Source organism: Puntigrus tetrazona, chromosome 16 (genome assembly GCF_018831695.1).
Source record: "Puntigrus tetrazona isolate hp1 chromosome 16, ASM1883169v1, whole genome shotgun sequence".
Taxonomy (NCBI): Eukaryota; Metazoa; Chordata; class Actinopteri; order Cypriniformes; family Cyprinidae; genus Puntigrus; species Puntigrus tetrazona.
In genome coordinates, this window is record NC_056714.1 from 7,638,759 (window position 1) to 7,656,164 (window position 17,406).

Consider the following 17,406-nt stretch of genomic DNA (forward strand, 5'->3'; position numbering starts at 1 on the left):
TTGCTGCACACTAATAGTGATTCAGTACACAGTCCTTCCTAAAGTGATCTGAACATATGACACTGGGGTGTTTGGATAAGCTTGATCCGTGACCCATCGGTCTGGACGTGTCCGCTCTGAACAAACAGAAAACGTGCTTCCAGCTAAATCAGCCGTTTAACACCTGCATATTTAATGTGGGTGCTTGTTTTATCAGAGAAATGTTTCAGTCCCCAGTAGTCTGCATTAATTCTGACACAGAACATGAGCCTGCTGTCGTCTGAGGAGTCTCTGTTCAGACAGATGCTGTCCATGCATTACACGCGCACACACACACACACATTCACAGACACGAAGACGCACAGAAACACACACACAGGCTCGCTCACTCACTCACTCACAAAACACACACGTCACGTCCCATGAGTCTCTGCTGTCTTCAGACGGGAGTGATCTGTGGCTCTCTTCTGCTGTTTTGAGCTGTGTGAACCCATTTCTGCACGTGTGATGAGGATGTGGTTTAACTGTAGTTTGTGTGCACTCCAGCAGATAAGAGGAAAAAAATATTAGTGTTGCTTTATTGAGAAAAACTAACTCAATAAGGCCAACAAAAACATACATAAGATTTCATGATTATTCAAATTTTTTAGTAGAACCCACTTCACCGGCCTCTAAAAACATCAAATGTAATGTTAGTGAAGAGAAAGACCCTTCAGAATATGAGAGACATGATTGATTGGAGAGCTATAGATATTACTTTTCCTCATGAATATCTGGAAGCTGAAAGCGATGAACAGCCCTGATGGTCAGAATGTCAGAATTGATCTGGCTGATTGTTGATCAGTCATCATAAGCCATGTTTGTTCCCGAAAGTGCTTTTGGTATCAAGTTAACGCTTTAATGTAAAAATGTGAGTCCCAGAAGTCTACTGTCAGAATAGATCTGTGCATTAGTGTATGTCTACCAGTGAGCGTAATGTGTTTCTCAGTTTTACATTTTTTTTTAGTAATATTTAGTAATATTTTTAGTAATTTTCTTCATCTTTTTAATGCAGTGTTTACTAAATTGAACAATATTTGGAGGCTAAATGCTAATGTTTTTGTGTATCATTTACTAATTATTAATGGCATCAATAAATAATTTCATTTATTTTCATTAATATATTTATTAAAAAAGCTAAGGTATTGTGGAATGTTACAGGAGTCTCTCTGCCAGGCCGATGCTGACTGTGCATTTTGTTTCAGGAAAGCGCTGGAGCAGAATAAGAAGGTGGTTGTGGCAGGATGTGTTCCACAGGCCCAGCCCAGGACCGACTACCTCAAGGAGCTCAGCATCATTGGGGTGAACACACACACACACACACTCACACACACCTCACGCTCTCAGTCACTCACTGACACACACAAACACACAATCACTCACAGAGTCTCTGCTATACTCACGCTCTTAATGCTCACTCGCCCACACACACTCCCTCTCACACACACACACACTCACTCACTGCACACACACACGCACGCTCAGCAGCGCTCACGTTCACTGATTTAGCTGATGATCACTCTTCAGTGGCCGTCTGTTCTGTGCGCTGAAGTGAAGCAGTTGTTTTCAGCTCATATTTGCATTAGTTAAAGCTGGAATCCGTGACACGTGTGGGCGAGGATTGTTTGCTCTTACCGTTGGAGAAATCACCTTATGCAAATAGAGAGGCGTTTTTGCATACTGTGCCTGTGCCGTTGAGTCTCTCAGGATGTGAGTGTGAAGAACTAATCAGGTCTGTGTTCTAGAGAACGGAGCTCTGCAGTGTTTGGCCAGTAATTCAGCAGCTGTTAGCGCTGAGCAGGAACGGGCCTGTTTATTGAATTTAATTACATTTATGGTGTGCTGTTTGACATAGCGTGTGGGATTACCAACACATTCATGTTTATGAAGGAGATGATTCAATAATGAATGGACTGAGCCTAACTGGTCCTGCTTTAATAAAACATGGCTGTGCAAATAAACAAAACTGGATTATTTATGGCTTAAAGTGTCAGCTGCATTTCAGATGTGTGTGTGTCTGGAGAGGTGTTTTGTCCTGAGGAGAGAGACAAACAGTAATGTGTAGGTCAGGCTGTGTTTAGTCTCAGACATACACCTGATGCTTCGCTAACACAGAAACAACCAAGAGCTCAGTTTAACTCTGAGCAACACTTTCTATGCAAGGAGTCAGTCCACCACGGTCTGTCCTGGAGGTTCGGTGTCAGAGTTTAGTTCCAACTCTAATCAGACACACCTGAAGAAGCTAATCAAGCTCTTGCTAGGTAGACTTATAACTTCCAGGCAGGTGTGTTGAGGCAAGTTATAGATGAACTCTGCAGGACACCGGCCCTCCAGGATCAAGTTTGATGACCCCTGATCTCAGTTCATTTCTTTATATGAAGAGTTCTAATGGCAATTTTTTTCCTAAAATCACATTTTATTGCACATTTTAGATGTACACACAGGTAATTTAGTTTATTTTAAATATTAAATGTTTGTTTCACATCAAAAACAGATAACTCCACATTTTATGTTTCAGAGTTTAAAGTATTTGTAATCTCTCAGATGTACATGTAGATGTTGTTGTGGATCAGAGACTGTGTGGAGGTGCTTACATACAACCTTTCCCCAGCTGTGTTTAAAGTGTTTAAAATTAAACAGGATTATAAGCATGGTGAGCAAAATAATAGAGGTTGAGCAAAAATCCACTGATCAGTTGTATGGTGAAGCAGTTAGAAGGAAAGCTTTGGTGACAATATGCACCTTTGAGCTATGTCTTTAAATTGTTGCCATCTAGACGCTTTTATAGGAGATTGAAGGCAACGAAAGCAATATATAAATGAACGTTTGGGCCATATGCAATAAGTCTTCTGAAGGATCATAATCTTTTAGGTAGAATGAATGTATTAAGTATTTATTTGATGTGTTATGTGAATTGTAATGATGTATGAATTTATTATGTTGTATGTAAACTAAGACCAATTTTCAGGCAAGGCTGAACAATAAAGTAACTAACTAACTTTTGAATAAGTACTAGTATCTAATGATCATTACCAATGACCATTTAATAGGTACTAGTATCTAATGAGTTAAGTGCTAGTATCTAAAAATGTATACTAGTACCTAATGAAAATAGCGTAAGTACTAGTTACTAGTGGAATACATACTAGTCAAAACTGAATAGACGATCCCATAAAAATCAATGTCAAAAAATTTTCATTTGTTAGGGTTGGTAACAATATAATAGTTACTAGTCACTACTGAAATATGTACTAGCATTTAATGATTAATTACTAGTATCTAATGAATCAGTACTAGTAGCTTTTATAAAAGACACTAGTACCTAAATAATAAGCACTAGTGCTTAAAAAATAAGCACTAGTAGTTAGTAAATACTAGTTTTAGTATCTAAAAATAAGTACTAGTAACATGGAAATATATTCTAGTGCAGTTTATAGATTAAATGTTAAAACGGCTTGTCATAAACAAGCTGCTTTTGCAAGATTCCTTAAACGTTTCAGCTTTTATTTTATTTTCGTGCCCTGAAGAACATACCACAGGCTCATCAAGTGTGTCAAAATGATCCTTTCTCAATTACATTTTTAAAAAGAATTTTCAAAGTGATATTTGTCTTGTCACCTGACCTGAATACAGATCTGATTCACTGAGATGGTCTTATTAGCTTCTGTTCAAAAACAAGAACACCGTCAGCTTCTGCAGTAAAACATGAACTCTCGATGCCTTGAAAGTGGACAATAATTTCTTTTTCATATTACGCTATATGAGGACAATAATACACACCAATCTGCTCTTTTACTTTTTTTTTTTTAAATGCTGTTTATCAATTTTTGCTAATGATCTGTTCATATGCATTTAATTTATGTAACGTATGAATGAACAGGAATTAAGTATATATTTGTATATTAACATTTATTTTTAATAATCAGAGTACAATTTAAGTGTCAAAAGCAAAGTTCTTTACTTCCATTCACATGCAGTGATCCAGATCCACTTCGTCTCTAAGACTTCTGCCAGGGGCTTTAGTTTTAAAGTATCTCTGTCAATATGGTACTTAACTATTCATGCACACTGTAGCATCATGTTACATAAGGCAATAAACCAGATTTCTGTTCCGCCTTTAACTCTCTTCAAACCAGCATCAAGTGTTTGAAATTACTTCTGATTGCCGTTTAATGTGTGTTATGGTCATGTGATGTTGCTGAAATACAGACAGACCGCTTAAAGCTGCTAATGTTCATCAGTAAATCTGTGGAAAATGAATAGAAGTCATGATTATGTCTGAGCTCATTTTAAAGTATACTCACACTAGTGTAGACATAGAAGACAGAAGACTTTGAATATTATTACTAATTTGCATTGATTTATTCTACAGTGGCTCAGGAGATGAGGCTTTGAGTCATTTTAATTGTCAACAAGTTGAAAAAGGTTTTTTTTTTTTGTTTTTTGAGATGATGTAATCTTGTTAAAACTGATAGACAGGAACAGGTATCGAACTCAGGATACTAATATTGAGAGTTTTTGAGCGATACACAGAACTAACACTAATGTTACAGTAAGTCTCAGACACAAAGGCAGCAAGAGCAGATCGAATCCGGTTTGCTCTGGAGGTCTCACTGCGTTTGATGAAGTTGCCTCGGCACATCTTTGTTTGGTCTAGACAACAGACTTCCACGTCGAGTGCGCTCATCCTCGACGCTTTCAAGTAGTTTGCTTTAAAAACAATAGCTGTGGGGAATCACACACTGGATCGTGAAGTTCTTCGGTTTAGGGCTGGATTAAAAGCACCAGACTGCATCTGAGGGAGGAACACTAACCAGGCCGACCTCCTGCCGCTCCCAAACATCTCTGCCAGCACATGAAAGAGTCCACTCAATAAAATTACCTTTCTTCTGGCTCTTTGAGGCGCTTCTGGAGAGCGCTGCGTTGAGAGCCGGTCCCATGCGGCGGTCGCTGCCTGAGCGGGCCAAGATTGAGCTCCCATTAAGGCAGAATTGATTTCTGTTCCAGTGTTTTTTTACTCATGTGGAGGCCCGGGTCTCTCGGCCCACAGTACAGCTGAATTAATGGCCCGGCAGCCTCGGGTCAGTCATTTAACTGCAGGGTGCGCCACACAATGGACACGAATTCCCTTTAATACTGTAGATCAGCTTCTACAATCTCACAAGCTCCATGCAGAAATGAGCTCAGCGGAGGAAAGATTGGCACCTCCAGCCGACTCTCACCATTACAGACCTCTTTATTCTCACTCCATTTGCCATTCTGGCTTCCTTCTTCTTGAGTGCCTTCTTTCTCCTCTGTTATAGTTCAGACTGGAACAATGAAGTGGTGCAGTGTTGACGGGTGGGAAAATGTGGAAATGTGCAAGAATGAGTTTCTGAGGAACCGACTAACTCTGGATTTCTCTGTTAACTGCATATCACATTTTAGTCAAGAAGCATATGGATGTCATGATATTCCTCAGTTATTCTGTAGATTCAGAGCATCCACATTACCAAAGAACATCATCACTGACTTCAAGTCAAGCACAAGGTTATGTACTTTAAAAAACGTAATAATCAATGAGGTTATCTTAGCATGGACTAATCTGCTAGCGTTCTCCAACGTGTTTTTCTGACATCGGAGATGATAAGAGCTTAATCTGAATTTATTTTACTAGTTATGGGGAGGATTGTAGGCTTTCAGTGGTGATGGTCAACATATGAGAACACATGCTATAATACTGCTTTAAAAGCACACATCGTATTTAATGTTAAAGATGATGGCGTATGTCCTCATGAGTTGTAGTGTTTTCCTCCTCCTCATGTCTGTTCGTATGACTGCAGAAACACCGGCTCTCACGCGGCTCCTGGAGTCTTACCTCTGTATGAATCTCTACAGCAGAGGTCGCTGAATTCTAATCAAGGTCTTGTTAGGCATAACTTGCAGGCAGGTGTGTTGAGACAAGTTATAGCTAAACTCTCAGGACACTGGCCTCCAGGATCAAGTTTGATGACCCTTGATATATAGCGTCATGACAGTCTTGAGGAGTTAGGGCTAACTTATTGCACTGGATCACATGATGGCTGCATCACATTTAACAACGCAGTTTTACAATTTTACAGTTTTTTTACAATTTGCTTTTTTTTTTTAAATCACTGTCCATATAGGCAGTATTGACTTGTAAATGATTAACTAACAATTTGGCAACAAAGTTCTTTATTTGAAGCACAGTTTTAAGAAAGTTAACTTACTGTGTTTAAAGTGCTTCACTGAGCTGAAATTTAAGCTTTAAACATCAAAATCTAAACTGGTCAAGCCACTCTCTTTGATTGTAGGCAGTGGCAGAGCATTGGTTATTTTCGGACGGTTCAGGCCTTAACTTAACATTGTTAGTTGTCAATCGTTCTTTTTATCTGATGGGCCTAGGCTACTCACCTCTCTGTCTGACTTCAGCACAAGCATTTTAACTTACACATACAGGAATATCTGTACCACAGCCAATCAGAGAGGGGGGGTCCGTTCTTCACTGTCTTTGATTGGTTTATACCACGATATATGCCTAATGTGTGCAATAGTGTTGAACCACATGGAGACTTTTAGAGTCACAGAGACTTTTTCCTCTCGAACGGCTAGTCACATCCGTGCCACCTCAGAATTTTTTTTAGCCGCATCATTGAGAAATTCTGTTGCTCTATAGTGTCCAGGGAGTTCACACAAGTGGCCTCTGAGTGAAGATCTCACACTCTCTCTCTGTGTGTCTGTAGGTCCAGCAGATCGATCGAGTGGTGGAGGTGGTGGACGAGGCTGTTAAAGGTCAGTCTCTGTCACACACACACACACACACACACACACACACACACACACACACACACACACACACACACACACACACACACTGTCTCTGAGATGATCATATGCATTTTATTGTACTATGTTTGCTGATGAGCTAGTGTATGTGTTTGTCTTTCATGTCAGGTGATTAGATGCTGACCAATGAACTATTTTAACTGGGGGAAGTATAGATGATTATGATTATGTTCTGATAGTAGTTCTCATTAGTATTTGGTGACTCAATATTGCTGTTGTCAGTTTTAGCAGTGGTGTTCTCTTGTTGTTTGTCCTGTTATTTTCTAAATGTGGGCAAAAGCTTAGATGTGCAGGAGGTCAGTTACGACTAAAGGCTGGGTACCTTTCAAATTTTATTTGGTACGGAACCTTTTTTCTGTCCTTTACTCCATTTTTAAATGGAGATTTACTGTTAAAATTAATACACGGTAGAACAATTGTGTGAATATTTCTTTACAAAGTTTTAATAATAATTGTACTTTTTAGACTATTGGGCTTGCTTAAAGTGGTTGTAATGATTATTTTTTATAATTGAATTATTGATGGAGCTGTAAAGGGAGTATGTAAAGACATACATTATACTGTACAAAAGCAATACAAGAGTCATATATTTCTGTTGTATGTTAAACCGTACTTTAATTGTAAACAGGTTGCTGAGAAGTTTCTGTGTATACACAGTGTGATATGATGCTGGAGATGAACTTCATGTGTTAATGAAGCTGAAAATCATGTGCTTCAGTATTTGTGTAGTAAACAAAGCCACGTCTCAGCCATTCATACATATAGAGGTAACATGCAGGATTATATATTTAAACTGTAATTTGCATTTTCAAATATTCAAATAAACTAGTTCATATTACGATTTCAAGTGACAGACCATCTTTATTCTTTCAAAAAAAATGATGTTTACCATGCCATTCAGCACTGTAGAGTAAATTCTGTTTTTAATGAAGGGACTTCGCCATCTTGTCCGGTTTTTCGCTGAAACCACATGACCCTAGAAATGCAAGCACACTTCAGAACGTTTCGGTTTGCGCTGTGTGTTGTGTTTTAAAGAGCTGCAAGCGTGACATCATCAATCAATCAATCAATCTGTGCTTTATTGGCATGGAAATTGTTAGAATGTATTGCCAAAGCAATTTACATTGAATCTAGAACAGATATGTATTACTAATAAATAATTTTAATACTAATAATTCATAAACAAATACATGCATGTAAATAAGCAAAATAGAACATATCAGTTGAATTAATTCTACAATTAAATGAACAATTTAAAATGATGCTAAAGCATTAACCTAACACCGCATCAAGGGAAAGACAAGATTGTGTACTCTATAACTTTTTTTTTCAGTACTTCAGCAGGACTTTACTAGAGCGAGTACACACACACACACACACAAGGCAACAGACTGCTGATCCACAGGTAAAACAATAGACTTTTAAAGAGCCACATTAGCAGGAGTTTGGAGCTGTTTCTCTGTTGATCTGCGTGGAGGAGAAGATCAGATCAGCTGTGAAGGGAAGCTCTTGAATACTCACGGTTTCACACGATTGAAGGTATAGTCCACATAAAAATGAAAATTTTAATGGAAAATCTGAATTAGGGGATTAGTTTCTTTATCATATCTGGAGAAATGTCTCAGCAATGGATGTGAATGGGTGCCGTCAGAATGAGAGCAAAAACAACACAATAATTCACTGCACTCAAGTCCAACAGTTAACAGCTGGAGAAGACAAAAGATAAAACTAATCCAGCATTAAGACGTTTTTTAACATTGATATGAGTTCTTAATCCATAACTCTTCCTCCATCTCTGTCATGTTTTGCTTAAAAAGAACAGTCACATTTCTATTTATGTGCAGATTTCTCTGAAGGAAGAGTTATGGTCAAAGCTTAGCATGTCTACACATGCTCTACACATACCAGAATGCAGTTTGAAGATTAGAGATTTCTGTGGTTTAGTTCTGGAGAATCGTGAGGACACGGGGTCTTGTTCAGTGAGTTGTGTGTTGTTTGATGACGGAGGGTCGTGACTAAGAATGAATGAGGGATGGAGTTCAGGGTGGATATAAATGTTCGTGACTGACCAGATCAGAGCCTTTCAGATCTTTTACTAATCTGAATAAAAGACCGTTATCAGGTCTCTTCTGATGGTCATTCGTCTCTTTGACAGACTGAACTGTTCAGCTTCTGTGCTTGATTTCTTTTTATTTTGCTCTTTCAGTGTAAAAAAGAGAATAGACACCTGTGCTCTCGAGACCCTCTCATCTTTGTGAGTTTGTAAAAATATCTACTGATGAGATTTCATGTTCTTTTATGCACACACTTAAACCTCATTTATCATGGTACTTATAAATGGAGAGTAAATAAGTTGATGCATTCTGCTTCCTGAAGTGTACAGTAATTATGCTAACTTTAGACTATTGCGATATGTTTCACATGATGCAATGTGCATGAGTTGTAAAAACCAAAAACAAAACAAAACAAATTTTTTTTTATTGTGAATAAATAGAGTTGACATCAAAATAAAGAGAATAATCCAGAGGCTTAGTTGCATTGCTGGCCTGTTCTTGGTGTCAGTAAAGACAAGACTTTTGTGTGTTTTGGAGCAGAGCAAACACTTGATTGATGGGTTTTTCTGGATGTTGTGGGTCTCTTTGTCCTGTTTCCCAGAGGATCCAGACACAAGAGACTTTCAGAACCGTGGATCAGAAAATTACATGTCACACCTCTGGCCTCGAATCTTTGCTTTCAGTTATTTGCATGTAGATGGTTGTGTGAATTATTGAGCAGATTTGATTACATGTGTCTGGATACAGAAATCAAGTGATGCAATTAAATGGAGGCTGAGGTGTGTGTGTGTGTGTGTGTGTGGATAGTGTATGGAGTCATGTGAACACTATCAGACCTGTTCTCAGACTAGGCTTGTGTAGATGTAATCTTTTACGTTTGGTCCAGTCTCTGAGCTCATCAGGTTGGTGGCAGTAAAACCCTCATGATGTAGATGACACACTGCTCAACATTATTTGAAATGACTTCATTTAAATGTGGACATTTAAAAAAACACACACACACTTAATTCTATGTGCACTAGGCCTTTAATTAGTTGTTGGAAATTAAAACTGATAACCCTTTATTTCAAGTCGTGCTCAGAATACCTGTGTATGAGAAAAGGGATCGTGTGTTTGTGGGGATCAGGTTTCTGTGTGTGTGTGTTAGTCATCAGATGACCATCTCCTCATTGTTGCTGCTGCATCTCTAGGAATTTTCATGTTGTTGTAATGTGAGGATGTGTGTGTGTGTGTGTGTGTGTGTGTGTATGAGAACATCTGGAGGGTTCAGTTCATGGCATCTAATTTTCTGTTGTTCTGAATAATCAGGGTTGTATTCACAGCCACGTGTAAATATCCTGTGTAGGCCTGTGGTGTGATGATTCTGTTCCTTGTCTGATGAGTGTGTGTGTGTGTGTGTGTGTGTGTGTGTGTGTGTGTGTTGAAGGTCACTCTGTGCGTCTGCTGGGTCAGAAGAAGGAGAAAGCAAGCGTCTGGGAGGAGCGAGGCTGGATTTGCCCAAGATCAGGAAGAACCCGCTGATTGAAATCATTTCCATCAATACTGGGTAAGATGTGAACCAAGACACACACTCATGAAAGATTCAGAGTCACAGTGTGTGTGACATGACTGTCATCATTCAGACCCAGATGAGCTTCTGTGTGTTTAGGTGTATGTTATGTGGGCAAAACGATCCTTACAAAGATGGTGATATTTGAAATCCTTGTTTAGGTCCCCATGAGAAAACAAGCAAAATCATAAGGAATGAAAGGGTTTGAAAATGTAAAACTGTCTGTAGTTTTGTGTGAAGGTTATGGGAGAGAAAATACAGAGACTATTCAGTTTTCAGTCATGTGACTGGTTCGAAGACCTGGAGTAGAGCTGAAGATCTTTGCCAGGATCAGACTGGTTTGATCGGGTTCGGCTTTATTTCTATCATTTACTCGGGCTCAGGCTTGCATTAAATGAGCGGTCATGTTATACATTTCAATTAGTACGGAATGTGAAAATAGATGCTGAAGAGGTGAAACGGAGGCTTGCCTCTGGTGATTACGTTTTGGTTGCAACAGCAATTAAAGCAAAGTCTGAAGTGTGGAAAGTTTTGACCATGTGCCTAATGAGAATAATGAGCCTGCGGGTTATGTGGAATGCAAAAATGTTACAACAACAAAACGGCAAGGAGACAGGAGATATTGGTACTACTGGTGACAAAGTTAGGTCTTGATGCTTTCTCTCAGCAAAATTGTATTTGTGACCCATGAGGAGGCAAGCATTAAATTAGAGATTGGACTGCGTTACTATCCATTACTTGATGGTAAACCAGTAGGAAAAGCAGAGAATGATGCGAATGGAAAGTCAGTTAACCACCTGTAAACCATCAGTGCGGTTTATAACTGGGTCTAGTACTAAACCTTTGTTTAATTTAGTTAAATGTATGATAGTTGTAGTGCCTCGTGGGTGAGGGTTCATGTGCAGTCTCTGATAGAGAAGCATGCTGCCTATATGTGTGTGTGTGTAATGCTGATTCACACAGCATGCTCCTCACAGCAGTCTGACCCTGATCTGGTGTTCATTCACACCGCCGGACCTTCAGCTGGACCTGAGTCCATCGCTCATCAGTGGATGATCTCCAGAGGTCTCAGTAATCTGCCTGTTTGCTCGACAGTGTTCAACAAACTCCCCAGCATGCCGGTGGCTTAATTAGAAGCTCGTCTCTCAGAGCCACTTAGAACCAAATGAGATGCAAATGGAAATGCCTCAAGATGCGGAGGAGTCTTCAAGGGAGGAGAACATGCCGTTTCGGGACTTTGGGACTTTCTGCTGTGTTTTTCTGCTCAGTGAAGACTGTATGTCCTGAGGATTTTCTGAGTTAAAGTGCTGTCGTGAGTGTTCGAGCTCCTTTACTGAAGGCATTTGACCTATCGGTAAGCCCTAATGTGTTACACAGGGAGCAGAATTTGGACATCTTTAGTTTTCATTTATTTTAATTGGGACAATGCACATTAATAGTACGTATAATAATGTAAATTTCACCAGATTTAGCTTCAAATTTTCTTCAGTAGTAATTTTATCTGTAGGTTTCAGAGCCATAGAGAAACATCGGAAGATCTGTAGCTTTCTTTGGTTTGATGGTGTTCATGTGCCTGGGGTACTTGATTGTAACACTGATTCCAGCTGTTCTGAGAGGATGGGAAGTGACTATTATTTTATTCGATTTCCTGAACCCAAACAAAACAGAGCAAAATGTCTGTAAGCATTCAACTCTAATCCCAATTAAGATAAAAACGTTCATTTTCTGTTTGTCATATTTTCATTAAGTTAAAGTTTTTGTAATCTTGTGCTTCAGCAAGGTATCTCTGGCTTCATGTTAAAGTTGGTGAGTCTGTACAAACTTTAAACCTCAAACTGCTCTCACATCATGTACAGTGTATGACAAAACACACAAACGGGTCTTAATTTCAGTTCCTCTACATGTTAAAATTGTTAAATATAAATTAATTCAACCTTCCTCTGTGGTATATGACTGTGACCAACCTTAACATAAGACGACTTCTGCTTGCATTGATCTGAAAACCCTTGCTAATCGAGTTACCCACCATATTTATTTTAAAGGGGTCATATGATGTTATTTTAAAGATTAATGTTTGGTGTAACAGAATATGTTGACATGCTTTAATGTCCAAAAAACTTAATTTTTCAAATACTGTACATTATTGTAGCTCTTCCATGCCAGGCACAGTGATTGGCCAAACACCACAAGCATGTGGTGGAAATATAATGCCCCTTACCATCATTGCGAGCTTTCAAAATTAATGTTAAGACAGTTATTTCCTTGCTAGTTTTACCATCAGTTCAAGCGCAAAAGAGAAAAGTCAGACACAGAGCTTGTTTGTATTTGAATTACACAAGCTACGATGTGACCTTCTCTCTCTCTCACACACACAAACACACACACATTTTTTGAACAATCAATAGCAAATAATTAAACTATTAAAAAAACATACTTACAGTTGCTGATTCAGAAGCTTCAGATTGTCAGATTGAACAAAGTTGAAATTGACCATAAAATGCATTTTAGACCAGTCTCTCTTAGAATAAATCCTTTTGAGGGAGACTTTGAGTTTAGTAACTCTGCAGATTTTATACATGCACCTTTTATACACCTACAAAAGAATAAAATAAAGGAAAAATAGAAATTGCAACATATGACACCCCTTTAAGATATATGTGTGTACCTCCATGACGTATTTAAGGCCTACACTGAGCAGCTCTGTTTGTCCGAGGGAGGGGCGGGGCTTACTGATAGGACAATTAATTATCTCTCTGATAAATGTTGTCTTAATGTTCATGTTCTGGTCATTTTGACCCAGGGCCAGTATTTAGTTTATCCTGAAAAAGAAGATATTTTTTTGAGAAGCCCAGTTGGGGTCCTTGAATAATTCAGACGGTTGTTTACAAGAAGCCATTTGTAGCTGTTATGCCTCTAGATGTGTTTTCTGTTATGCTGTTAATGTGTTCGTCATCTGGAAGACAACACTAGACAGTCAGCACACTCCTGCTCTCGGTGTAAGATCATGTACCGAGTCTCTCCAGAGTTCACTGTGTTAATCAGATAATGATGTTTGAACAGCGTTTGGTGTAAATGAAGATCCTCTTCAGTTCAGATGAGAGATCAAATACTTCTCATTGCTGCCGGGATGAATTTGCATTAGAACAATAATATAAAACATATATAAAGAAGGTGTTTGTGCATATATAGAAGATAAAAACAAAAATCAGTGCACTCTGATGATCAGATCACAGAGCAGGTCAGACTTCAGTCGGTGGAGGTGTACAGATGCCTGAATGCAGTCAACTCAGGCTTGACCTGCCCTACAGGAGCGTCTTCTGAAGACACAGTGATGCCAAACATCATCCGGATCAGAACTTGAGTGTTAGTCCTGCGAGTGTGTTTGTGAGAGAGAGAGAGAGAGCTCCTGTGAAACACACACGTTGTGCTTCCATGTTTTATGGGTTCATTCATAGGTGTGATGGTTTTTCTGTTTGTATCTCCACTTACACCTACACAAAACTACAGGCATTTCAGATTCTCAGAAAACTTAATTCATTGTGATTTAATAAGCTTGTTTCTTCATGTCTCTACATGTCTCTAATATTGCTATACTTGTGGACACACACACACACACACATCATCATCATCATCAGCAGCTGTGAACTGTAGTTTCCTAACGTTTACAGTCAAGCTTTGAGAAACTACAGTACAAACTGCTAACAATCATTTAAAAATAAGAAAACATGTTTGATGTTAAATGCAGCCAAAAAGAAAGAAATTACAGATTTAAAGGTTTCAATTTCATTCTGTGTTTATCTGAAGGTGTTTGGAGGGAGTGTGTTTCTGTTCTGTATATAATGACACGAGGCCGTTATGATTCAGAGCCATTAGCTGAAGGTATGCTCTCAAAATAAAGCATGTTTGCATACAGCTGTAGTTACAGGTCAGATCTCTGGTTTCATTTGCATTCATACATGACGTTATCATCTCCTCAGTGTTAGTCCACCTTTATTCGGCTCCAGAGCTGTTTTTAATATGCTTTCGAGGCCTCTGACATTTGGAGGCAGTGCAGATAAAGAGCTCTTTGTGAGGTTTTCTCTCGACTGGACGTCATCCAGCCTCTTATCAGCGTCTCAGCCTCAGATCCTCACGCGGTGAAGACACTCCTCTCCAGAACACTGTTTGAATAGGCATAAAGCAGGGACTCTCAAAGTCTACATCCAGAGGTCCAAATCTGAATTTTCATTATTGTCAAAAGTCTGGACCGAAACAATTGGAACAATTCATAAACATATAGTAGGCTACATAACATGCATAGCACATAACACAAATTTTCTGAAAAAATAAAGCACCCTTTGCGTTTAAAATACATCAATAAGTACAAAAGTGGTTAAACAATTAACTTTAATGTCAGATCAACCAATAAGAACTTTTCTTTGGCCAGTGCCACTATTGAGAAATCAGAATGGCCAGAATTAGATGCTGATTTTGTTTTCAGTTTTTTTTGTCTATCTCATAAGAGTTTTAAGTAAATTGATGTTAATAATAATAGTAGTAGTAGTTGTAGCTTAATATGTAGTAATAATAGTACCACCTTAACAGTTCTGAAGCATGCTTTTTGCTTATGTTTGTTGACACACCAATGTTTCCCAAAAACTAGTAAATGCAAATTCTTTCTCTGCCAGCAAGGGGCACTGTTGAATAGTGGTTTCCCCGGAACGACCCGCGACTGAGAGCAGATCGATGTGTTTAGTGTCCTTCCATAGAGAGCTGAAGAGTTCTGTGTTCAGATGTACGCCCCACCAAAAGTAACTACTATGAATGTGTCGGGGGGGAAACAGAAGATTTTTGAATTATTTAGTCCATGTTGCAAAAATGAATTTTTTGACTCACCATCTCCTCATAGACACACATTTAGAGAGAAGGCATCTTTACAGATTAAGATTGTAATGATTTTTGTGTTTGTTTTAATTATTATTATTTTTTTAACTGGTAATTTGAAACTTTCTATAGATATATGTGAAGGGCTCTTGTTCAAGACTAGAAGGCAGAAAGCGCATCATGTTTTCTTTATTTTATAAAATTGAGTCGTGCTGTCAAATCACAATTAATCGCATTTAAAATAAGTTTTTGTTTAAAAAATGTGTGTGTATATTATGTACAGACGTGGACAAAATTGTCGGTACCCTTCGGTCAATGAAAGATAAACTCACAATGGTCACAGAAATATGATGTTTGATGATGTTTGATTGACAGATACTGTATTAGATGTAATCGTATGTTGTGTTTGTTTAGGATTCTGTGTTGTTCTGAAAAGCCTTTCAGCAGAATCACCTGCTCTGCCTTTGAACAGTCTTTTTTCATCAGTGCTTGCTCTTTGTCCCTCTGTGAACAGAAATGCATCATTTAGAAAGATAAAGAGTGAACATCATTCCATGGCTTAAACTATATATAACTGTAAGATGGGGCATTTCTTTTGCATTTATGTAGGTTTATTTGTGTTAGGTTTGTTTGCTCTTGAGCTGCACATTATTTTTCCTCCTGCTCTGTGTCCGTTTTCCCAGATCACTGATAGCGGCTGTTTTATTTGACGGTGGTGGTATTGTTTACTGAAGCCTGCAGCAGCTGGAATGACTTTTGCAGGAGTTCAGTTTTGCTGTAAAGCAAAGGTCAGATGAACACATGAACTCTTCCAGAAACACGAGAGTGTTTGACGTCCTGTCCTGAGACTGATGGAGGCGGTTCACATTCACACAAGCCTGAACACGTCTTCCTGTTCAAAAAACCCCCAAAAACCCAGATTCTTCTGTTCACATCATTAGAGCAATGTCAGCATCTCTGAATGACTGTGTAAGTTAGTGATTAGTTCCAGTGGTGTCTCGGTTGTCAGGAGCACTGGTGGAGCTGCTTCAGCAGATAGACACTGTTTTCTAGGAAGATGGAGTGGAAGAGCGCAGGGGGCGACTTTAAAGTTTCGTCTTCACATGGACTCTGAGAATGATGCTGAGAACAAGCAATGTCTGGTGTGTTTCTGCTCTGATCATAGAGACACGTCATGTGAAAAACATTAGCTTATGACTTTGGCTAGTTTAGTGCGTTCTCATTGGCTTTGCTCCAGTCCAGAGCAGCTGTGCCGTCAGTAAATCCTCACCGCTGCTGGAGCACATTAAGAAGAGAGAAAAAATGCATTTATTTCCACATGAGATGCATTTTCCAGTCGTTTCTGGATAGATGAAACATTGAGAGGTGTTTAGGTAAAGATATGGTAACACAGTTTTGTGTGTATAAAACATATTTCACAATCTAACACCGGAGTCTCTTCATGTCCAGCGATGCGTTTGACCTTGGATCCTCATTGAAATTCAGCTTCATTGGTTGTAATATCAGCCGTCTGTCTCCGGAGAGCTCCACAGAGCTACATTAACATTTAAATTCATTCAGATGTTCTTGAATTCATTTATTTCAGTTGTCACACATATTAAATGCATCTCTGTAGAATGCCGTTCACATTGTGTTGGTGTTATATTTACACATCATAAATAATGCATCTTGCCTTTGGCTGCAGTCTGTGTGGAGACATGAAGCTAAAGACGGTTCGAGCTCCAGGCTTTATCTGACCTTTCTGGGTCTTCAGAAACTCTGACCTCCTGAGCCTGAAAATGGTATGAAAACAGTGCATTCAGTCCATATTAATTGATTCTGAACAATAAATGATTTACAGAGATCTATTCATACTCTAACTGTACATTGCAGTCTCGCGCTGGTGAACTGAGCTTGACCCAACACATGATTCTAACTATCATGTATTCATTTATGCTCAGGTTACTGTAAATGAATCATTAGTTCTGGATAGAATGATCAAACAGTAGTGATGTATAACACATGCACAGGTGCTGTTGATATTCTTTCTATTTACGTGTATTTGCAAGTATTAGCATGTTCTCCATCAGTAGTGAA

The 17,406-nt window shown here is 38.8% G+C and overlaps 1 pseudogene; it reads left to right on the top strand.

The window, feature by feature from the left end:
- Window positions 1-1,170: 1,170 nt before the first annotated feature.
- Window positions 1,171-17,406, top strand: part of LOC122360796 — an 87,634-nt pseudogene continuing 71,398 nt past the window's right edge.